The sequence below is a fragment of the Apis florea genome, unplaced genomic scaffold (genome assembly GCF_048593485.1).
Source record: "Apis florea isolate Af1SG1 unplaced genomic scaffold, ASM4859348v1 contig_2899_pilon, whole genome shotgun sequence".
NCBI lineage: Eukaryota > Metazoa > Arthropoda > Insecta > Hymenoptera > Apidae > Apis > Apis florea.
In genome coordinates, this window is record NW_028256666.1 from 600,311 (window position 1) to 626,998 (window position 26,688).

A 26,688-nucleotide genomic window follows, 5' to 3' on the forward strand; every position below is an offset into this window, starting at 1 on the left:
AATAAATCGTAATCGTTGAAAATTCAGCATTTATTGTTCAGAATGAAAATAGATTTTCAAAGTTTTTTCGAAATGTAATTTTTATTTTTAATAAAGTTCACAATATTATCAATATTATTCATCGGTTAGAATATTGCTGACTTTTTTTTCAAAAATGTACATTAACATTTAATGTATACTACATTTAATGTACATATAAAGTATAATTTTTTTATGATAATAATAAAAAATAAAAATAATATTCACTTCAAATAATTTCAATAATGAAATTTTTTTGAGAACTGTTTCATAAATTTCATTAAAATGGGTGTACAGGTTCGATATCTTTTTGAGAGTATGATAACATAAGTAAATTTAAATTTAATACAGTTTCTATTATATAAAATAATTATTCCTTATATTATTGACAGAAAACTTATAAAATGAAAAAATTATGCATGCATTATGATTCTGAAAAAGATAGAGAGAAAATAGAAGGCGATTAAAAATGCAAAAATAAGTGTCTTATGGTATATATTTTTTTATTATATCAAAAATTATAGAGTTTATATTTAAATATATATTTATTATAAAGAGAATAGAAACAGTTTTTCTTTTTTTTTCCAGTGAAAATTGTAACATTATGGATTCAAAACATTTTAATAGATGCATATAATACAGAAAAATCTTCTGAAAAATAACATATAAAATAAAGTTTTTCATTAACAGTAGAAAATATTTATGAATAATGGAAATACACAAGTACCATGGAAAATTTTGGAAATATTGAAAAATTAGATGCAATAAATTCCAAATCTAGGAATTTCGATTTAATCTTGCATTGAGGTTAAAAGGTCTGTATCAGTATTCAATTATAAATTATTAAAAGAATAAATTATATTAAAAAAATAAATGCAAAAAAATACAAAATTGACTGTAGATTATAGATTAATCAATAATACATATAATAGGGTATTTCACAAACAAAAACGTAGAATAAATTAAATATAATATTTTAAAAATATTAAGGAATTCATACCTTAAATTTATTGTCTTCATTCTATAAAGTGAAAAATCATTGGTCCTAAAAGAGACTTTCTGATGGACTGTTGATTTAAGTATCTCTTGAGTTTTGATTCATTGCATGAGAGAATCCATTACTGTGATTCTTTGACTTCTATGACTGATATGAAAATGCTTGAAATAATACTGATTGAACAATACTTTTTCATTATTTGCTTGATACAATTGAAAAAATTAAGACACAAATTTATTCTACTCTAAACTTTTACTAATTGCAAGAATTGAATTAGAAGTAATTTCTAGTTTCAAGTACAATTAGATTCTGTCCTAAAAATTCACATTTTATTTTCCTTGTATCCCTAAGAGGAAAACGTTTTTAATCTCCTTTAAATTTGTTTTTAAAGAATAATTCTTGTTAGCCTTTCAACATATATAAATCATATCTAAATGATATATATTATGATAATTTTAAAATGAAATAACGAGGAATCAGTCAAGTACATATAACTTAAATATGACATTAGAATATGATATTAGAATAGCTAAATTTTTTAAATCAAAATCAAAATTTATCATTATTTATCAATAATTTCGTTTGACAATAAAGATCCAATTTAAAAGATCTTTAATACATGACTATAATGGAATAATGGAACAAGTAAAAGTTTTTCAAATGTCACATGTAAGTCTATTGCTTCAAGAAAATATTAAACAAAGAATTATTAGAACTAAATCATTTAAAAATATATATAGGCTGATAAATTTATTATAATTTATTCTATTATTATTCTAACAAGACATTCTATTGATTTTTCATTGATTTTCAATTTTCTTTTCATGATAGTAAAATTTTTTCCAATCATCCATCATCAACATAATATCTTTAATTAGTCTAAATATTAAATTTTCTAATTCATTACATGATGACATTGCTGGATTATTTTCTTGAATAAATTGTTTCCTTTTATTCCATTACTAGTTCAAACTAATTCAATTGGATTAAAATCACACATAATTTAATTTTAATATATTATGATCCTATAGTTTAATACATTCATTTATTTTAAATATTTTTTCTATTTTTTATATTTTTCTGTAAATTTTATAATTTTTCATAATTCATATTTAATCATATATTCAATATATGGAATTTTATTTTCAATTATTTATTTTAATCATATCCTTTTTCTTAGTAGAAGATTTAGAAGATGATTTATTAATTTACATTGTGTAATATAGAGTATTATTCATAATGAATCCATATTACTGAAATTTATGAAATTGTACAATAATTTTTCTCTGATTCATTTTTCAAAATTTAAAGTTTATTTGTCCATAATAACCTTCTATGATATGCATATTAATTGACCTTTTTTAATAAATCTACTTTTTCTACTAATGTGCTATAAATTTATAAAAATAATTTCTATTTTTCAAAATATCAATCAATTTTTTTATTTTATCAATATTTATTAATAATCATTGTATAATCTACTCTTTCATCAATGGAATATTTCTATTTTTTTGTAATATCAGATACAATATATATCTGTTTAGATGATTTTGATCTGTTTAGATGCTTGGTCTTTCAATTAATATTTTTCTATATTACTACTGTACTTTTTCCATTCAAAATCTATATTTTTCAATATTATATTATATCTTATATATTATATTATATTATATATATATATACTTTTCAATAATATTTTTTTCAATATAAAGTTCATAAATCGTATTTCTTATAATGCTTCTTTAATAATAAAAAATTTTGTCACTCTCATTGCGTTTCGTCTGGAGATAATAGTAATAAGGTTTCTCCAGATTCTGAATTCTCTTTTTTTTTATTATTCTTTCTGATCAATGTATAATCGCAATATGATGGTTTATTATAAAAGATGCCGAAGATTTGTTTTGTGCCTTTTCATCACATTTTGTTGATTCCTTAGCTATTTTCTCTCATTATTACTTTTTTTTTTCTGTAAGATTCCAGAATATTTTTTAATTTATTATTTAAAAATTATTAAATTACTATTAAATAATAAATTATTCACAACAAAACAAAAATACTATGGATAATAAAGCAAAAATAAATTCATAGAAAACTGAAAATTACTAACATACATAATTTATTACAAATTAATGTTATATTAATAAAAATAATATTTAAATATAATAATATTAAGATAAAAATAAAATTAAATAATTATTAATTAAATAATATTTTTAAAAATTATTTGATGTTATACATTTGAGAATATTTTTAATAATTCAGAAATTAAATAAAAATCGTTTATTTTTTAGCCGCTACAGGCTAATTAAAGACTTATATTTAAAAGAAAAGTCTTTTTTTGAAAAGAATCAAGTATCATTTTTCGATATTCTATGAAAATTATTTTTTCAATAATGATTCAAGTTCGAATTGTTAGATGTTTAAATCTAATATCAATTACATTTGATATCAATTGATATTTTTTCATCTAAATTTGTGAAAGAGAAATCTTTTAAAAATTTGAAAAAGATATTATTATATAAATATGAACAGTATTATATATAATATATAGAAATTCTACTTAAAAATGAAAATTTATTAAAATTTTATTTCAACGTTTTTATTTTTAATTCATATGGCAGAATAAAAAATCTAAAAAATCTAAATAAACCAATTTAAAAGACAAATGGAAACATAATCAGATTTTAATAAGTATAGAAGTAAGTATTATATTAGAAAAATAAATATTTTACTATTATGTCAATATATTTTACTATTATGTCAATGTATATTATATTTTAAATTTCAGGAACATTTCAAAAGGGATAGGAATAGCGATGAGTTTACCGATTATTAATTTATCAATAACGCATAGTTATAAAGAATCTGCAATACAATCTATTTTTATAATCTATCTGTTATTTACATTTTGAGATATTGACAAAAAATATTCAATTAATCTTTAAAATCTATAGATTATATCTTTCTATGTTTGTCTCTGCATTAGCTTTTGTTTCAATATTTTACTTAAGATTTTTCATATATAATATAGAAGTATTTATATATAAATAGAAGTATTTATCTAAAATTTCATCTATAAATTAGATTGTCATATGATCCTACATTAATAGAATCATTATTGTTAACAATTAAACGTAAATTTCTAATTTTCATTTTATATTCGATTTTCTCCAAACATAATTACGTTCATTAAAATGAAAAATGTTTATTATATTAAATTTATGTTCATCGGAAAATATAATAATATTTCAAAAAATATTGTTTTTATTAATATTTTATTAATATATATTTTTTTAATTCTTTTTTATATTGTTTTTTCGATTTATCTTGTTAATATACGATTTCTTTTTGCTATTCTCTAGTAAAAATTATATTCTTATAAGATTTTTGACAGAATATGAGATTCTTCTTGAGACAAATAAAAAATAATTTCTAATTCTTCATTACAAATGTGATAATGATTATATCTAATATGTTAAAAATATTATTTAAATTATCGAATTAGTTATAACGAATTACATTTTTTATAATATTTATGAAAAATAATAAATTTTTTTTTCAATATACAAGATGTTAATATATTCATGGGATATTTTTGAAGATCGATTCTAAAAGCAAAACAAATACAAATATTAATATAAATAAAAAAAATGAAAATTATGGTTTACTTATAAATTATAAGCAATTTAATTTTGTATCAGATGCAACTTAGAAATGAAGAGAAATGAAATCATTACAATTCGAATATAATAATCATAAAAATATAATAATAAATAATATAATAATCATTTATTATATTTTTATTGCAACATGTGATATAAAAACCAAAAAATATTGTAGGGAATTTTCATTAAAATATTCTTGTGAATTTTTTGCAAAAATATTTACCAAGGAGTTTTACCAGATTTTTTTTTTTTTTTTTGATTCATTTATTTATTTATATCCATTTTAGATAAGCTTATTATAAGAAGAAATATACATCTTTATATTGATAGTTACGTATATTTTTTATACGCATTCAGATGCATAGAATAACAATTAAAGTACTTCAATTCAAAATTAATTAGAGAAAACAACGCTAACAAATAATTTTTTTCTTTTCTAACTTTAGATTAGATTTTTAAGATCTGATATAAGTTTAATTAATTATAAGAAGAGAAAAAAAAATCTAATTGAAGAAAAAATAATATGATTACTATACCATCTACCGGAATGTATGTGAACTACATTTTCATATATTTAATTATTATGATTTTTATTATTATGATATTGTATGATAGTGTTAACAATATAAGTTGTATTCAATATTCAAATTCAATATTATATAGCGAAACAACGATAAAAATTATGATATTTAATAATATCGTGAGATATTATCACCGTAGAAATCAATTTAAAGTTGCATGAAAACGTATCTTAATACAAATGATCTAGTAGATGGCGCAGCAATCGCTTTTCTTTTCTTCTTATTCTTTTTCTAAATGTGATATTCCAAGTGTGATATTAAACGTTGAATATTTAGAGATTAGATTGTTTATCTGAGAATAAAATATAAATTAATATCAAAGAGAAAATTCAGCTTATATTTTACAAATAAAATATTTCATGAAAAGTTGAAGTAATTTTTAATAGTTGGATTATTTGTTGAAATAACGTATTTTTGTAGTGTCTGCGTCTTTTTCATATTTTTTTTACAGAAGCCATAGAGTGATAATTTGAAATGTGATTTTATCAAAAATATGTGTTCGATAATATGAAATTAATGGTGAGTACTTCATTTAATAATATATATAATATATAATTTAAAAATAATTGCAAATGAAATAAATTTTTGATAATATTAAATAATTCTTTTTCTTTTTTTTTGTTAAAAATGTTCTTAAAAATCTAAATAACTATCTTTTTAATATATATATATTATGGTTAGAAATTTCCATTTATTTATTTATTTCAATGTTAAAAATATATATAAGTTTATATTAAATTATATTAGTATATATATTCAACTTTGAATAATCTCAAGATAATTCAAATAAAATGTTATAAAATAAAAAAGAACTTTTTTTTTTTTTTTTACACATTGTATTGTAAGGTAATATATTTTTAAACACAACAGTTATTTTTAGGAACAACTGTTAATCACAATTATTATATTTTAAATTTAATAAAATTAAAGAATATTATCATTATAATAATATAATAATTTAATTTCTACATGTCTATATGATATCTTTGATATTGGTATTTTTAAATTTTGATACACAATTTCTGAAAGATTGTAAATTATTGATTTCTATTTAATTTATCATACAAAGATTCCAGTTGTAAATAAACAAAATATAAAATTCACATTATATATTGTATAATATTTTCAAAAAATGCTTTATTATGATATTAATAAAATTGATAAATATTTCCAAATTAATAATTATTTATAACATTTAAGATTTATATTCAATTTGTTCCAATTAAGTTTGCAGTAATAAATTTTTATTATTAAAAAATATATGTTTTATAATTACAATAATAACAATAGTTATCATTTTGTAATTTATATATTTTATTTTTAAATAAAATTTTGCAAGATATAAATTAATATAAATTCAATTTTATTTGTGCAATAAGTTAAATGCAGTACAAAATTAAGTATTTTTGTATTATTGTAAACCAAGAATAAAACTTAAAATAATTGAATTCATTTTTTAAATCTTGATAAGACGATATATTTTTATTGTCTTATTTTTTTTAATTTTTATTGTCTTATTTAATTTTCCAAAGATTACACTGTAAAAGTATATTACAAATATTTTAACTGATCAAGGATATTCTTTGAATTTATGTCATGCAATTATATTTTAAATTAAGATTTTGTATATTCACGTTCTTTAATCTTAAAGAACTCTCTATTCAACATATCTATTATTTATCATAACTAATATTCTTTATATTTCTAAATTTAAAATTATATATTTAAAAATTTTAAGAGCTAATTTAATTTTTTAATCTATTAATTTTAATCTTATAAATATTCTAGGAATGAATATATATTCATAGCATAGACATTAAGATAATTACAGTTTTTACTTTTTTGATAGTAAAATTGTATTCTTTTTTTCTCAAAGAGAAAGTATTTTATGTTCCATAATTATGATTAGGAATGGGATTTAGAATTTTCGATTGATGTTAAAATGATTCCAAAATGATTTAAGTATACGATCTTTTATTTTTGAATGTTGAATGTTAGGAAATCATAAATAAAATTCACGAACATAGCATATGTGTAATAATCTATAATTTATTCAATTTGAATGACTCAAGTCTCATTCCATTTTATACATAGTAAGAATAATAATTCTCTGAATAAATAATTTTTTTATATTATTTTTTATATATATAATATATATAATATATATAATATCATTTATAAATGTTTTTAATATCATATATTTTTTTAATATAAAATTTTTGTGTAATATATTTTGGCAAATTTTAACAGAAACATTATTAACTTATTTATTATTTTATTTATTATAATATTCTATTCTCAGCATATATGATATATATAAAAATTATATATATATATTCTTAAATAGCAAGACAAACTTTTATATATATATATATATAGTCTTCTATTTGAAAAAAAATAAAGAATTTTTATAAGATTTTTTTCATCAGAATTAATAATTCAAAATAATACATTTCGAGAAAAAAAATTTTATGATGATAAATCAAATTCAACTTTACCAAGAAAAAATATATATTATATAACAGAATTGATAAAAATTTCTCTGGGAAAATTTCATCAATATAGCAAAAGTCGATATTTTATATCCATTTATTTCCTAAATCTAAAATAATAATAAATGATGATAAGTAATTTTTATGGCCAAATTTAAATTCGATTCACAAAAATACGTCAAAAAATTTTTTCATTTTCAAATGAAAAAAATTCGTTGAATTTATTCTTTCAGATGTATGCTATTTTGTCTTATTCGTTTTTTACATAAACAGGTAAAATTTATAAAAGAAAATGTTAATTATGTTTAACTATCGTGTTATTATGCTATTAAAAAAAGAGTACTTCGTATGGTTTGAGGATATATTTAAAATTTTGATAAATTAATATCGAGAAACATTGAATTATAGGTTATTATTTTATTCGAGATTGTAGTTTTTGAATTATTTCTAAATATATCATGTCCGATAAAGCTGTATACCATGCATCTTTATTATTTTTAAATTGTGATGGAGATAATAAATATAATAAATAATGTTGATAATTGTATTTTAATATATTATATGTAATGTTCATTCGATTCAAACATTTGAATTATTAAAATTAAAAATTTTTTTTTATTATAATTTTGTCTGAAAGTAGTCTAATCATTGATGATACAACAATATTTGAAAAAAATATAAAATGCAACTTATTATTTTTTATTTTTGAAAATTTTATTATACATGCATTTTTTCTTATTATAAATAAGGACGATTTATTTTTTTTTATTATATTAATATGATTGTATTATTATATTAGGTTTTTTAAAAAAATTTTTTATAAATCTGTTAGTAACATTTTGTCTCATTTGGAATATATTATAATATTTTACAATATTTTACATAATTCCTATAAATTATCGAATTCTTCTATAATGTATAATTCAAATGAGTAATTAATTTTTATAAACAAAAATTTTTATAATTTCTCTGAATTTTGTTATAATTTCTATATTGAGCAGTATAGGAACGAACAATTTTTTGCGGCTTACCAATATATAATAATATATATATAAATGTATAATTCTATCATCTTTTCGCTTTTTTGTGTATTTGTTCCTAGAATATTGGACGATAAAAATTTTGTATGGATCGCCAGTATATAATTTTATGATTTTTTTGCTCTTATGTATGTATGTTCTCGAAATATTTATATATTCAATTTGATTTGTATTTAAAATTATATTTTTATTAAAATTTGAAAAAGTATGACAAGTAGCCTAAATAAGGAAATCTTATAGAAAAATTTTGATGATCGGTTCGTAGAAAAATGTATGTAGAATTTTTGATGATTGTCTTTCTTAAAATATTATTCTCTATTGAAAATATGTTCTCTATTATCGTTATTTGAGTATTTGTTTTTATTGTTATTTCATGCTCCTTGACTTTTTTTTATTTTCACTTCTGTAACGTTCGCAATGTACTAGAGATTCAAAAGATTTGATGGCAATGAAAACTGGATTTTCATAATGTTATAAATTAGAAAAAAATATATCTTATTAGAGAGAAAATTAATAAATTAAAAATGTTTTAATGGTAAATTTCATTTTTTAATATTTTCTTTTATTTTCTTGATGTTTTAAATCAATGGAATATCATAAATAATATCAAGATTTTACAATTTTCAGATAAGTTTTATCATTTTCATTCATGATTATGAGAAATTTTATAAATGATATAATTTGATTATATTATTATATTATATATATTAATTTGATTATTATATCAATGTTCAATCTTATAGGTACATAATAGGATAATATATTAATAGATTTTTTAATATTGATCGAAGAAATTATCTTAACAACAACGTACATCTTAACAAAAACTTTAATTTCTTTAAACTTTTAAAGAATTATAATCATTTTTAAGGGATGTAATTGAAACCATATAAAAGAATGAATTATTGTTTCTTAGAAAGAAAAATTATTAATATTCATTATAATATTTTTATTTTCTATCGCTGTTAAAATTAATGGAGAATCATAAATAATATTAATAAGATTGTTCATAAGTTTTATAATTTTGATTCATGATTATGAGAAATTTTATAAAAACCATAAAATTAGATTCATAATTTATAATGTTCATTGGATTTCATTTTCTATATCACTATTTAAAATCAATGGAGAACCACAAATGATATTAAGATTGGTTATAAGTTTTATAATTTTCATTCATGATTATGAGAAATTTTGTAAAAGGCATAAAATTGGATTCATAATCTTACTTTCATTTTTTATATCACTATTTAAAATCAGTGAAGCATTACAAATGCAATCACGATTTGTTGTAAGTTTTATAATTTTTATAATTTTCATTCATGATTATGAGAAACTTTGTAAATGATGTAATTTGAATTGTTCATATTGTTTAACATATCAATATTCAATCTTATAGATACATAATTTACGATAATATATTTGTAACTTTTTTAATATTGATTGTGGGAATTATTTATGTTTTAATAAAAACTTCAATTTCTTTTACAAAACTTTTAAAAAGTTGTAATCATTTGTAACGGATATAATTGAAATATAATATATAGAAAAATGAATCATTTTTTTTCAGAAAGAGAAAGAATTGGATTTATTATCCTATTTTAAAAAAAATAATAGTGAAAGGAGGTTTCGCTACTTAATATCGTATCTTATTCGCACTTCATTTTTTTTTCTCTCTCTTTATATTTATTCTCTTTCCTCCTCAACAGCAGAGAAACAAAATTCTATTTCTGCGCATTCTTCAAATTCGTTAATCGATCGAGATAATTGATTATATTTTGTGCATTTTGTTTTGCATTCTTTTTATATTCTATAAAATTCTGATCTTAATTTCATTTAATGGAAAAAAAATAAGATTCGTAAAAACATAAATTTTAAAATATTTTAACTATTTACAAAACTCAAGTAAATTAATTTGTATCTTACCTCATAAGATATCGCAATATTAATAAATTATAATTATATCAAAGATTGTTTTTATACAATTATTTTTTGGTGCATCTCTTGATTATATAATAGATACATCCAGGAACAAAGACATACTGTGCATTGCTGATAAGTTGATATCCAGAAGGAATACGAATCTTAATAGCAGCGAGATAACTCGACCTATTTGAACACAAATATATAATTGAGTCATATATATTTTTATAATTGGCTGAATTTGTTACATCGTAGACATGATTTATTTATTAATATAACAGGATATATTAATATATAATTATATAATAATTATATATAGAATGTCCAAAAATTGTGGAAATATTTGTTAACTGGAAATTTTTTAGATAATTTCAACATTGTCTTTCTATAAAAATATACGACTCGTAATGAATTATTAACATAAAACAATCGCAAAGGACGTAGCCTAATCGACGGTAATATTGATTATGTATCGCCGATTGAATATGAACGAGTCCAAGCAATATATGTTGAAGAGAGTGTGTTGAATATTATATTTATTTCTTAATTAATTTTTCGAATTTTAAAATTAGTTTCATATTTAGATCCAATTTTGAACTAATTATACTAATAAATAATGTTTATATTTATGCTATACTTATATATTATATTATATATTATATATTATATATTATATATTATATTTATATACTTATTATATTTGTATCAATGTATTTTAAAAATTTGAATTGTTGCTAATATTGTTAATATTTCGAATTTTCTGAAAAGTAGTTAAAATATCTGCCAAAATACGTTAAATTTTCTAAATCATTAAATATAGCTTTATTATTTTTACAAATAAATCGTTTTATTTTAGTCCAAATTAATTTAATAAGATTAAAATCATACATATAATCTTAATAAATTATATTTTTATAATTTAAAATTCTAAAATCTAATAATTTACTCATTCATAACTATTTATTCATATTTTCACTGTGTGGAATTTTATAATATTAGCCACATAATCATATTCATGTTTTTACTATATTTAGAAGATAATTTACCTTATTAATTTGCATCATATCCATCACGATTATTGAATTCTATGAAATATTGATTAATAAGTTTTCTCCAATCCAATTTTTCTTCAATTTTTTAAAATTCTTCGAATCCATGATAATCTCCTGTGATACTGCATGCTTTGAAGATTAACTGCGCTTCTTTAATAAATCCATTTTTTCTACCAGCATGCATTATTATAAAATTTATAAAAAACTTGTATTTTTTAAAATACCAGTCATTTCTTCGATTTGCCAACATTTACTAACTATCATTGCATTATTTATCCATGTTTCTTCGATATATATGGCGTTCCTTTATATTTTATTCTTTGTAATATCTTCAAATATTTTTCTATTGATGTTATACTGTTTCCATTTGAAGCTATTTTTCATATTTTTTAATAGATACTCCGTATTGTCTTTGCTATTTAAATATAAATAAACACGCCCATGAGAGATTCTCGATACAAATCGAATGTTTTTGGAATCGATAATTTTTCCTATGGTAACCGTGTATTTCGTGAGGAATTACGCGCAATTTACGTATATGATATTATATCTTAGTGAAAACCGTAACTTTATGTTCAAAAGTAAGGGAGTATTTCTGTTAATAGATGCACGAGCCTTGAAACTGAAAAAAAAAAAAAAAAAAAAAAAAATCAGAAATAAAAAATCAGAAATCGCAGCTAACTTTACTTTAGAATTTTATTTTTGTAACGAAATGTAACGTCCTTGAATACAGTTACTCGCGAGTGTTTGTAAACACGCCTTGTCACAATAACGGTTCGATTCTTTTTAATAGACTTTATATGGATTTTCTAAATAAAAAATCTATTCTCTAATAATTGCTAATAATTTTGGATTATTAGGCACAATTTTTTTTTTTTAATATAAAATTCATAAATAATATTTCTAACTATCTTATCCTCTTCTGAATAATATAACTTTATCTTATTCTTGCGAGATCACGTTTTCTCTGAATAGTATCTTCTTTAAATTCTGAATCTTCTTTTCATATTCTACATATTTTTCTTTTTAATAGACCAAAAAATCACAAGCTTATATACGTTATTATAAAATTGCAGATTATATGTTTGCGCTTCTTCATCATTTTTTATAATTCTTTTAGCTATAATTCGGATCTTTTTACATACAATTTTTCTTTTTTTTACAATATTTCATACAATACTTTTAATATATTTATTATTTAATTTCTTAATAAAATAAATTTATCCACAAAATGCAAAAATTTTATAAATAATAAAATAAAAACAAATATATTATATATAAATTAATTCAAACATTAAATATTAATGAATTAATAAATATTATAAATATTAAGATAAAAAAATTAAATAATTATAATTATTAAATAACATTTTGAAAATCGCTCAATATTAACATAATATTTTGGTAAAAATTGCTCTAAGAAGTTCAGAAAATTTTTTCCATTATTATTAGCTTATTCGAAGATTCGTAACTGTATTTAAAAGAAAAATTCTTTGTCTCTGAAAAAAGTCGAGTCTTTTAGAAATTTTCTAATATCTGAAAACATTTATTCTTTCAATAGCGAGTCTTTTAATTTTCCACTGCCTTCACTCTTACATCAACTTACATTTTTGTATACATAGGAAGCATGCCAACAAATCACAAAAAATTCGTAATCGTTAGTTTAGTTAGCTAAATGACCGTGGTGAGTTCGAAATGTTGTTATAACAACATATACAATATTTTCTTCATCGAAATTTGTGAAAGATAAAAGTTTTAATAAATATGTTATATAAATATGAATAACAGTTAAAAAATTGAGAAAAGATTTATTAAAATTTCATTTTAACATTTCTATTTGTAACATATATAGTAGAATAGAAAACATAACAATGCCATTTTAATATCAATTTTATAAGATATAAATAGAAACATAAAATCAGGTTTTAAGATTTTGTTCGCTACAGATGAGCATCTCGCATTGGGCGCTAAAATATATTGTTTGCAATCAAAAAGTTAAAGAATCTTTATTATTAAAAAAATATAAAGTTTATTTAGAAGATAAAATATTTTTTCAATTATAAAATACCGAATATAGAAATTAAAATTATATTTTTTATGGAATACGATTTTGATGGAAATTTCGGTCATAGATATAAATAAAAATTTAATGAATCATCCAAGATAAATTTATATTTGTATTTTTGTATATAAATAATTTATGTTTTATCTTTTTGCTTTAATTATAGCATATATCTTTTATGATATGCTTCGTGCACTATTTTATTATTTTATAATATTTTTATTATTTAATTATTCTTAAATTATTTTATCAAATATTAAATAATTTTTTTTTTAAATCAATAATAATTAGCGATTTCTATATAAACATTCTATGTTGGATTTTCATCGTATTCATATCGAAAGAGTTATTTAGTTATAGAAATAATGAGATATTAGGTATCATAATATATAAATTATTAATATTTTTATGAAATACATTAATAATTAATCTTTGAAATTAAATTTCGTTCAGATCTTTAAATTTTACTAAAAACATGAAAAATATTGAAAATTGCGAGTGATCCTAATTCTTTGTTCAAAAAATATTTTTACACATAAAAAAAATCAAATTTTTAAAGTAAATATATATATTAAATTGATCATATTAAAGTAAAATAATAGTTTAGATCAAATTCTATTTAATCAGTTTATAATACGAATTATTAATAACAATACGATAGTTAAATAGAGAAAAAAAAATTATTTCTCAAAAAATAATCAATATTTCGGCGTACGTAGATCGAAAATTAAATAAATATTATGTTGATGTTTGATAATAAAATTAATGATGAAGAAAGAATTAAAACAATTGTGATTTATTTAACTTTTGTGATTTTTGTGATATAATTGAATTTTTTTGTGATCTGAACTCAAAAATCTCGGCAGTTTTTAAAGATTTTGTAGATTTCTTCCTTTCCATTGCACGTGAAGGAACAGAAGCTTCTTCCAATGGAATTCTTCGAAATTTTAATTTTTTGAAGAAATCATTGCCGTTTATAATAGAATCGTTATTATTGAGATATGAAACTTTCTAGTAAAATTCTATTAAATTAAAAATACACGAAAGATAAAGTCATCTATTAGGTGCTGGTATCCGAATGGATGAAATTCTATGTTTTTTCACTCAAAAATAGCACCAAGTTTTTAAAGAAAACATGATTGATTGTATCGTAAACTTTGTTTAATAATTTATCATAGAGGATTTGCTTTTATGAGACGATTATAATGATTTTACTATTTCCATTTCTATAATAAATAAGACAAACGAAATTTATAGTAATTATATTTTCAAATAAAATAAAATAAAATCTTATCACATGAAATAATGTGATATTGTCATAATGTGTGTAAAAATCATTACATTCAAAACCATTTTCAAAACTTTAATTAAATAATAATCTATTATTAATCTATTATAAAGATTTTTTAAAATCGATTCTGGTATAATAATGATTAAAAAAATATGTATTAATTAATAATTTATAATTAAGCTTAATAAATATAATACAATATTCTATCACACACACAGAAATTTTATATAATTACTTGTGCAATTTTTGCACAACATTGTCACTTTAATGAACAATAATTAATAACTTTGAATATAATTGTACAATTTTATAATTGCAGATTTTAAATATATACTGATTCGTTTTACTGTTTTCGATATCCAATTTCATTAAATTCTGCAACACATAAGTGAGAGAGCATATAAAGCATGTATTTATGTGCGATACACACAATCACATTCAAATAGATCTTCTCTTTACAAAAACCAAAAAAGATCTTAAAAATGCAAGATCAAATAATTTCACGTCTCGAACTCTGCAGAAAATTATCAGAATTAATCAGCATCGTTCAAGAGACAATCTTCTACATCAATATTAACAAAGTTTTTTTTTAATCGATTCCACGATTGTATTGTATTGATTGCATCTTTTCTTAACACGTTAAACGCCATGACTTTTCATGTTGCGTATCAGTGCTTGCGAACTTGTGAGACTGAACATTTAATTAAGGCGACATCGGTTTTTGTTCGATTAATGCTTTAAGAAAAAGAATATAGTACTAAAACATTAATATAATTTATTAAAACAAGGTAAACAAAGGTGAGGTTTGTTTATACATTGATTACAAAAGATGGTGACTTTTTGCGTTAAATTTTTCGCCATCTTTGAACCTAACATTTGCGAATTTGTACTATAACGTTCGATGCAATATCTTCTAATTAATTTTATGCACATTGCTTTCCTTTTTTTTCCAAGTGATTTTGTTGAGGTTTTATACGTGTGTCGATTTGTTCTTCTTCTGCATAAATGCCTCAATCAATTTTTTTGCGATAATTGTGATACACAACTTTTAGTTTATTAATTCTTGATATGTAAAGAATGAATTCACAACAACAGTGTTCAGTAAAAGTTCGAAATCTAATTTTCGACACTTCGTTCTGTAATGAGTTATTGTATGCAGCCATTTGATTAAATCAATAGACTTTTTTCCCGCATTATATACTTTATAACCAACTTTCTGGCTTATTTGCAATTTTTGTGTTTGTTCGAACGGTTTCCATTTCTATCTATGTTTGGTAGAAAATAATAGAACATCATGCTTTTCTTTTCATTTCAAAATTGTGATCTCTTCTTTACTCTCTTTTGCAGCACATTTTCCCCATTTCAGTTTTTTGGACACAATTTCGGAAAGTATCAATCAAATGGAATAGAATCAATCAAAAGAAAACGTAAAAGAAAAAATAAAAGAGAAAAAAGAATTGTAAAAAAAAAATATGTCTTTCACACGTATTTATTATTGAAAGGAAAGAACAAAAAAGATAAAAAATATACACATTTGCACAAACACTCATTAACATCATTGATATGCTCTTCGAGACCTGATTATCTTGATCGATATTCTTACAACTGAAGAAGCATGCACTCATATAGATAATGGGAAACAATGCTTATAAATAAATTCTTCTTGTACATGTCACGAATCAGAATTTCTTCTTTTATGTATTTTCGTCTATATTTCATTTCTTTATAGTTTTATGTTTACATTTCTATAAATCTTTTTAAAGAAATTCTGATTTCTCAAGTGGGAATAATCGTATATGCTATGGATCATTCTTCTTTCAAGTCTTTTACTTGACTAAAATGTTCAACTAAATTTCGATTTTTTTCTTTTTCTTTTTCACGCATACATTATTAAAATCAAAGTATTTCGTCGTAAATATCTTTGAATGTGATCTTAAAAATTATCAATTTTCAAATATTGAACTAATCATCTTTAAGGGATCATTTTTCTTGCTATTTTTAATTCATTGATTTCATCTTCGTCATCACTCTTATTGTAACAATGAAAAGAAATGATCGTATATCGTAATAAAAAAAGTTTACCTCTTAAAACACATTCTTTTAAAATCATCTTAGTACAAATTCGCGTCTTCATTGTGTCACATCATGAAAAATCACATTAGTTAGAATATCGTCTGTAGAACGTATAGAATTAAAAAAAACAATTAAACATTTATTGTAAAGAAAGATAATACAAAATAGAATAAATATACATAATATAACAAATTATGTATAACATATGGTAATAATTGTAATAACGCATTGTAATACATACGATATTGTAAGACAATGCAATCCTCTAGGAAAAAGAAGATGCTGTTGATTTGCCAGATCGCAACTGAACAGGTACTGCCATCTATTTCATAACCTCTATATAACAGTTACACATTGATAGAGAAAACGTTAGAAATCTGCAATTGTAGCAACGTTCCATGAGATCACGAAATAATAAGAATTTTTCTTATATTTAATATTATGATGATTAAACAATAATTAATTAAAACACATTATTATACATCTATGCCCCATGATATTATAATAATCGAATAATTTATATGCATACGAATTTTTATAACACTTCATGGAAAATCGTCTGAAAAGAATATATTTCTTCTCCTTAAAATATAGATATGTGAAGCAGCGATCTGATCACTATTGTATATGCAAGTATCATAGTATGATTATTAATATACTTGTAATTAATCGAACATTATAAAACTTCTGTCAATAATTAGTGAGAATTTTTTCCATTTTCGAATATTATTATTTTACTTAAAGGATTTCTTAAAACATTCTAATATTTTTGTTAATATATTTATTCAAATTCTTATATTAATTTAGTATATCTGAAATTAAGTATAATAGTCATAATATTTTTCAATTAAGTTATTTTACAAATTCTTATCAGCGAATATTGTCACAATCGCAAATCCTGATTCATTTCCCGTAAAAAAAACTCTGATATTAAAACTAAGCATAAATTATTCTTTTTTGAATCTTCGAAAAAATTGATTGTCCGGGTGAACTGCATATTGTTCATTTCTTTTTTATGAATTATCACAAAGTCTCTCCTATTTTCGCATGTCGTTCCCCTTCTTTCTGAACAATTTCAATATCCAGACGTTGTAATTTCGCCCATTTTCATATCATAATTGATATGGAAATCGTGTATAGGATGATGATTGGATGGCCAAGATGGCGGTAGAAGAAAGTTCAAACTGCGAAAATTGATTCCAAGGTTTTAACAATGCAATTCGTTAAAAAAAATAACAAAATATTATTTCATTTTCATTATTCAAAAAAAGATCGACGATACGGACATATCGAGATAAAGTGAAATTGAATGATTTGAAAGTATTTTTATATAGCATTGGATCAAAAAATTCTGTTTGTTTATAATTGATATTTCAATTGGAAGGCTATATCAGCGAAATTATTACTATTTTTTTTATTCCATCACGATATATTCATCATCCCTTTGTCCTCTGCCAATAATAATGCATGTGATTGATAAAATAGAGTGAGAATGCACATTTTGTGTGACAAATGTATCATTTTCTTCGAAAATACTACATGCTTACTTATGAAGAAAGGGATATTTCCATTTCATATTTCTTGATATGGCGACTCTTTTATCTACTTATTCCGAAAGACATTTAAATTCTCGATACGTCAAACGAAGAATGCATCTTCTACAAGAATATCAAAAATATTTCGCTCTAAATCTGTAACATCTGATTAGACGTGATGTAACAAAAAGATCGCGATTTTCTGCATGGAAATCTTCATGTAAAGAAAAAAGATAAGAGAAGAGAAAACGAATATGTAGGACAATATTTCCAAAGATATCGTATTATGATAAATTATAAAATGTAAAATTTAAATTTTATTTACATTAGAATAGAAAAATAAAGAATGGAAGAGAAGGAAAAGAGAAGAAAATATTTCAAATTTATAATAACTGTTTATCCTTATTTTGGCTATTGCTGAATCCTTCAAGACGAGACACAAGAGTTTGTTTTTCTTCGTTATAAAGTTTTGATTATTAAATAATAAAGAAATCTTGCACTGTTTCCTTTCTTCTTTTTTTATTATCTCTTCACTGCATATTAGAAGGAATAAAAGACAAGATTTTCTTCATCAGTAAGTAGAAAATTTCTAATACGTATATGAACAAATAAACTTTTTTTTTTTTTTCAACATTGGTCTTTCGTACAAACCAACAGACACCTTATATTAGAATCAGAATTCAGAATCATCTGAACAATAATAAGACTCGAACACGAGGATCATTCGAGATTGAAGAGAATTATGTGGCTATTAGAAATAGTATGATACTGGAAATATAAGAAGAGAAGATGAAAACAACATCAGGAGAAAAGACTGTGTAGCATATCTCCACGAAGAGTTTTGCAACATAAAACGATCCATCGTTGATCCATCTTGTAATCTTTTCACTCAAAAATCATTATATTATGAAAGCTCGATTGCCCATCTCTCAATATCATTGTCATGTTTCGTAGAAACATCTTGTTTTCCGAATCTAATCGTCGAAGAAGATCTTTAATAAATAAGAATAGAGAAATATTCACTTAGCTTATTTTGGAAATTCGCAAAGATCTGTTCTATCATCTAATATATCTAATTAATTAAATATTTAATTATTCTAATATTTCAGCACGTGCTTAGAAATGCAAATGGCGAAGCAATTGTTAACATTTATAAATTTTGGATGGAAATTACAATGGCTGGATACATTTGACACGTTTGTTTCACTTTTCAACATTTGTTCTTCGCTTTTATTAAGAGTTTATGTAGGAGTAATGAAAAATTAACTGTTATTGAAAGATTTCACTATTTGACTATTGAGTAAATTCTTAAATTGTATGGAAGATTTTGAAAGAATTCGATCCAAGGATTTTATTTTCGTGCATCACCATGCTAATAAATTATAATAAATTCATAATGTTGCTTCAGAGAATTTTTGCTCAATCTGGCAAAACTTTGAAAATTGTTTTTCTCTCTAAGAAATTAGATACATTGTCTGACAAATATTTATATACCATGAACATTTCTGTTAATTCAAAATTGAATGAATTTATCGATTTCATAGAGCAAAGAGTAAAGTACAGCTATAATAACTGAAAGTAAGTCGAAAGCTAATCTTCAACACGTGATATCTGTTCGCTTTGCATTAAGAACTATTATTTACGAAATTATTAATATCCATTCTCATTGCAAGAAACAATTAAATAATTTCAGAATTGTTTCAATTGTCTCCGTTCAAGGTATAATAGTAAAAATTATATCACACATATTTATTAGAATTAATAAGAAGAAACAATAAAACATACAATAGAAACAAACCGCGAAAACATTCTAAACAAAGAGTTAAATGGTTCTAGCATGCATTCTTGCTTTTCCAATTTTTATTCTAATTCTTTAATATAATTATAATTCTTTCTATATATGCATGCAAGACAGAAAATAAATAAAAATATTGCCTCTTTAAACATGTATTCCCAGACTAATTTCATCATTAAAGAGTTTTACGAACGAGTGAAGGTCTAAAATTCCGCGATTTCCATAATGATACACTCCAGATAAACTAATTTAACTATTTAATGATAAAAAATATCACAAATCGAATTTCTTAATATCCTCTTTTGAATGTATATAATTTTCTCTGATCTAGAATTTCATAAACTAAAACTTGTGGATTTATTAATTTGAGCAGCTTAAAAAAAGAAGAAAATAGATGAAAAAAATAGGCATTAAATATAGAATAAGTTAAATATTAGAAAAATTAATATGATAAAAAGTGCGACTGAATTGAGTGCTTAGGAATATCCTATGTTGATAAGAATTCTTTGCAAATGATCAGCTTATCATATTGTCACGAATAATTAACCTTAACACGCAATATCTTGGAAAATTAAAGACAATTGTAACAATAAAAGCGAACTGAATTTTATGAATCGTGACGAATCGAATTCATTGTTGAATTACTTTTTAATTATAAAATAAACTCGACGAATCAAGAAATTAATATTACTTAATATAATAAAAGAAAGTTCTCTCTAAAAATTCAAAGTTTGTAGAAAATATTTATGCATAAATATGAAATATTTGATCGTGATTTATTCTGAACACTATTGTAGATAGGAAAAATTCGAGTTTTTGAAAGCTTCGTCAATCCTTTTAGCAATTTTTTTTAAATAACAACTGGATTCCATTTTGCAGAGCGATCTTATATCGAAAAGACGGATCGGCTGATATTTGTCCAAAATTCAGATTGCTGGTTTCAGAAAATGTTGAAATGACAAATTTCGATTCAAACTTATCGCACGGTTGTAATTTCATTTTTCTCAAACAAATAAGGAATTTCGCAAAATCACGATTAATTATTATTTGTCGTTGATGTTTTATGTGATCAGCAATATTATTTGTGAAACGATGCAATTATATAGTGGATTGTAAAAATTTCAGGCCGGTTTCTTTAATTTTTCTTCCAAAAGAAAAGCCTTAAGAAATTTTTATTAATGCTATGTATAAAAGTATTATACATAGCTACATCCATATTTTAATAATGCCATGTATTGCATAAAAGAATAGAAGCTATAAGAAAAAAGCATTAAGAAATTTTTATTATTAATATAATTTATTAATTTTATTTTTATTATATATATATGTATGATAATATTATACAAAAACATATTGCTATATAAAAGAAATCAATACTAAATTCATACGCATTTATTTGAAAAATATGCTATATTAGCATGTTCAAAATTTCCTAGCCAATATTTATTACAAAAAAGCCAACAAATGTTTACATTCGAATAATTATTATTTCAGTTGGTAGTTAGCCGCTAAATCGCAAATATGGTATGGAAAGACACCTGTTGAAATAAGCAAAATTGTTATAAAATTGTCTTTAGAAGATTCTTTTGTGAAATTGCTTCAATATTATTTGTTGGGAAGAATAAATGATATCGCATAGAATATGATAAAAAATCGCCCATGGAATGAAAGTAAAACGAAAATCAGTTGCGGAGCAAAAGAAAAAAGAAAACCAATATCAGCTAAATTATAAGTTGAAAATCTTTCTAATATTAGTAAAAGTATTATCACAAGAAGATTATATATGATGCAGGATTATTTCATTAATAAGAAAAATGAAATAGCTTAATATTTGTCAAAAAACATTAATATTTTCAAGAGAATCTAAATTTTTTTGGAAGCAATCGAAGACGTTATATGGAACACTTCAGTTGGCACAAGAAACAATACCAAGTACCAAACATCAATTAACTTGAACTTGATAGAGAAAGCATTATGGAGTTTGAGGAATTTTCTCTGCTCAAACAGTCGCTCCTATTATAAAAGTTGAGGATATCATGAATGATATCACATATAAAGAAATTTCAAAAACTCATGTTACTATATACTGAAAGAAAAATGCCAGAAAATTGGTACTTTCAATAAGACAATGATCCTAAACATACATAGAAAATTGTATAAAGTAAAAAATGTATAGAAATTTCTGCAAATGAAATACAAGTTTCAAACTAATCTGTAAATTTAATTCAATAAAACATATTTGGGGAGAGATGAAATATCCAATGAAAAAACACATTACATACAAGTTTCAACATATACATATAATACACATAATACAACGTTTTTTCAAAATTCAATAGAAGAATGGAATAAAATACCATTATGTGATTATATTATTTGATTAATTGAGTCTATGCCTCATCTCTATGCTGCTGTAATTATCACAAAAAGCATGGTTACGAAATAGTAATTATAATATGTTGAATAATATAATGGCAAAATTGTTACACAATGAAAAACAAGTATTGTAACACATTGATATCAACGACATCGTTTTATCTTCCGTTTGGAATGACGCAGCCAATGAAGAAATATTAGGGTATCTCATAAGTTTCTTTCGTCTTAGGAATGATTTTAACTGGCTACTTTTATATAAACATGCAGACATATATATTATCCGTTTATAACATTGGTTTCAGCTCCAGAGTTCTTTTAATCACCATTCAATATAGCCAAAAGAGGCATTTGCGACATGTTATGCTTCATTGATTTAAAAAAGGTAATAGTGCTGCAAATGATGCACTGCAGACAAGATTTGTATCATTTATAGGAGTAGCTTTATGACTATTAAGACCATCTATAATTGATTTAAGAGATTTAGAGCTGGCAGTTTTGATTTGAAAGATGAAAGTCCCACGGTGACAGATACAGATCTTATCAAGGCCATGCTATGATAGTAGATGCCATTAACATTTCCAGGACAACACCTATAATATAATAACCTGATCAGGATAGGATATGTCAGTCGATGTGAAGTTTGAGTTTCACAGTTATTAATGGAGATCAGTCTTATGAACCACATCTCTACGTGCAATTTGTTTAAAGAGGTTTGTCACTAGACTTGAATTTTGTATCAAAATTGCATTTTGATCTAAGAACTATAGACCTTCAACTGTCTTCACAAGAAGAACATTGAAGAAAGTTCTTTGGGAAAAGTATAGTCTATTATGAGCTCCTTCTTCAAGAATTCTACAAAATATTGCAATCAGCTTGATAAATTGAAAGTCAGAACAGAAAAACGACTAGAATTGGCGAACAGATGAGACGTTTTTCATCACGACGATGCAAAATCGCGTTGGCTGTAAGAGAAAAGCTGTTACAGTTTGATTGGCATCCTTTGTACTCCCAGATTTTGTTTTATCCAACTATTACTTGTTCCTGTCATTAAAAAATTCCATGAATGGAAATTGAATGAATGAAATGAAAATGCATCTTTAGGAATATTTTGCTCAAGTAAAGCTCAACAATTTTGGAAAAAGGGAATAATGAGACTTCGTGAGAGATGGAAGAAGATAATAGAGCAGAACGATTCATATATAACAATAAATCAACTTTAAACAATAAATATGTATTCATTTTGTATCAAAAAAAAAAAAAAAAGAAAGAAACTTATAGGACATAATATATAATATATAAATTATAAACAAAAGATGAGATTGTAAAAGTATTAAAAGACTACCTTCAAAAATCAGTGAAGACTAGTCATAAAAAATTAAAAATCATTTGAGCAGAAAGAATTATAGTTTGTTGTTCTTGTGTGATATTCAAAGTTGTATTTTATAGAGTAATTTTCACAAGAATTATTCTCATTAAAAAGTACAAATTTATTGCTCATAATAAGAATATTGAGATAAAGAGATACCGATTGATCATGTGAGTTATTTTTATTTAAACTGTGTAATTGCCATCATCTGAAGATGATAATTTATCAGACAAAATGGCGAAATCTGGTAAGGATAATTCTGACTGTTTTGATAGTTCAATAAGTAATGTTGAAATTAATCATTAAAATGATTGATTTTATGTCTTTTACGAGTGCCAAAATAAAATAACTAATGCGAAAGTGCTAAACTGAAGCAAAATTGAAGATTTTTATGGGCTTTTTGTCACTGGATGTTGTCAATGGAATTTTTTAACATTTCAATAAACGAACAAATCTTTATTTACAATCAAGAATGGTTTCCAAAAATGAAATAAAACTTCTGTTTGGACTGGTTTTATAAACGACATTGGTGAAATTCTTCTATCCGTGCATTTGTATTGATCTCAGGATCCATTGTTTGCTCAAACATTCTCGCGGAAAGTATGAATGTTCTGAAGTTTAAAAAATATTATAATCTACTCGAAATACCATGTATCGAAATGAATTATTAATCCCATTCTGCGGATGAATAATATTCAGGCAATATTTGAAGCTAAACAAACATGAATATGGTATAAAAATTGTTTAAATTGTGCTGCGATTATGGATATACCTATAGTTTTTGTGTCTACAACATTATTTAATAGGATTGTAATGAATTTATATAAAAATATTTCATATTTTTTATGTACTGCTACGCCAATGTGGATTTGGCGAATACGTTAATAAAGAAGAATATGTATTTCAACAGATATAAGGAAGTTATTGTCAAAGAAAATAGTAATTATAATTACAATTTGGAAATGGAAAAATAAAAGGAATGTTTTCATCCTTCTTTGAAAAAAATGATAAATATAAAAAAAGAGAAGTTTGTTGCGAAAAATGATCATTGAATACAGTACAAGAAAAATTGTTACTGATCTTTCTAATCAAATGAGTGCGTACAGCAGCTCGTTGATAAAATAAAAAATTTTCGAGTTTTTTTTAAATGCTGCTGTTGCCTTGTTTATGTTCCAAAATGTAACAGAAAGAAAAATACCAGTCATGATATTTCATTGACAGATGGCGCTCACATGGCATTCAAATGAAGAAATTCCAATCCAGATCCAGAAATATCCAGCAAAAAAAAAAAAAAGTATAGCATAAATGCAAAAACATTCGGGCGCAAAAACAGCTAGAAAATTAATCAAACAAGTCGATTTTTTGTCATACGTGTAAACCATATCTTTGCTTATGGTGTTTTAATAAATCCCATTGAAATTGTAATATTTATTTTTTGAGATCTTACCAGTCTCATGCTAATGTACATATTCTTTAAAGGAACACGTGTGAACAATAAATAGTTGATTTATTTTATGCAATATACTTTTATATATTGCATTAATAAAAATTTCTTAAGATTTTTGGGAGAAGAATTGAAGAAACCATTTGATTGGAAACTTTTACCAGTATGAAGAATTTATCGCAGAGTAAAAAATGGACAAATGATAATCCTTGAACATTCGAGAATTACACGAATATTTCGTGGAGGTCAAAGCGATTCAAAAACTCTAAGATTACGATAATCCTATTACAGAAAATCAGTTTCGATATTAAAATAGAAAGAATGAATGAATGAATGATTTTTTTTCGTTTAAATATTTGATTTTCTTGGACTTATCTTTTTCGATTTTCATCAGGATTAAAAAATTCCTTGTTTAGGAATTGTTTTTGTTAAATGTATTTAAATGTATTTTAATTTTTGTTTTTTTAGTATGTTTTATTGTTTCTTGTTGAAGAGAAAAAGAATGTATGCGATGCAAAATTTTCTATTTTGTTATGTAATTTTCTAATATTAAATAAAGACTTGTATTCCAAAGAATGATTGAATTGCGAATATCTTTATCAAGCATGTAATAGAGGAAAATTCACAACTCTTTCTATGTCTTGAGAAAATGATTTAAATTCCAACATGAGTGGCAAAAGATAAAAGTTTCCACATGGCAAATATTGAAAGAAAATGTATTGCATTCTTTTATTCACAAAAAGTTGAAGAATTAATTTCAGCGGATTATTTTCAGAGACTGTCATTTTAACAAACAAATTTACTATATAATATTATTGATTAGATGAAACTATATTCATATATATAATATATATATATATTTAATATTCACAGATATGAATAAATGAAAATCGACACTGCATAATAAAAAGAAATTTTCAAAGACAATTTTTGATGAATGTATGGCTATATTATAATAAATTAATTAATAATAATTAA

General features: G+C 22.7%; 1 long non-coding RNA gene across 1 annotated transcript; it reads left to right on the forward strand.

Annotated features, from left to right (window-relative positions):
• Window positions 1–606: 606 nt before the first annotated feature.
• On the forward strand, window positions 607–26,688 carry LOC116415655 (uncharacterized). The gene is made up of 2 exons (XR_015291968.1): window positions 607–833; window positions 22,019–26,688. It is a non-coding gene; the product is annotated as an uncharacterized LOC116415655 (long non-coding RNA).